Source organism: Magnolia sinica, chromosome 10, assembly GCF_029962835.1.
Source record: "Magnolia sinica isolate HGM2019 chromosome 10, MsV1, whole genome shotgun sequence".
In the NCBI taxonomy this organism is placed as follows: Eukaryota; Viridiplantae; Streptophyta; class Magnoliopsida; order Magnoliales; family Magnoliaceae; genus Magnolia; species Magnolia sinica.
In genome coordinates, this window is record NC_080582.1 from 11179310 (window position 1) to 11179888 (window position 579).

The window sequence follows — 579 nt, forward strand, 5'->3', positions numbered from 1 at the left end:
TTCCTCTCTTAGGACATACATTCCCGCTTTCTCTCTAGGAATGAGTCTAGTTTGGTCTGATTTAGCAGAGACATCCCATGTCTGCGTATTCTCTGCTAACAAATCTAGAAAATCCCAAGCCTCATTATGATCTTTGTCAAGAAAGGTTCCACCACACATCATCTCTATGAACTGACGGGTATCCATGGTGAGCCCCTTTCGGAAAGCATCAATCACGTGCCATGGTTCATAACCATGATGTGGACAAGTAATTAGAATGTCTTTGAAGCGCTCCCAAGCTTGAAAAAATAGTTCATTCCCCTTTTGGGAGAATGACATGATTTCTTGTTTTAGTGCATTTGTTTTGTGCTCGGGAAAGAACTTTTTCAAAAACTCTCTACTTAAGGCTTGCCATGAAGTGATGGTATTAGGTCTTAGAGAGTTGAGCTAGGCTTTGGCCCGATCCTTTAGAGAAAATGAGAATAACCTAAGCTTAAGTACATCCCTATTGCCATTGTTTACTTGTAACGTTGCAATTACTTCCTCAAAGTCCTTGAGGTGCAAGTAGGGGCTTTCAGAATCCAAGCCATGAAATTTAGG

At 41.1% G+C, this 579-nt stretch overlaps 1 non-coding gene across 1 annotated transcript; it reads left to right on the forward strand.

Annotated features, from left to right (window-relative positions):
• Window positions 1-229: 229 nt before the first annotated feature.
• LOC131217877 (small nucleolar RNA R71) lies at window positions 230-336 on the forward strand. The gene has a single exon (XR_009157463.1). It is a non-coding gene; the product is annotated as a small nucleolar RNA R71 (small nucleolar RNA).
• The last annotated feature ends 243 nt before the right edge of the window (window positions 337-579 follow it).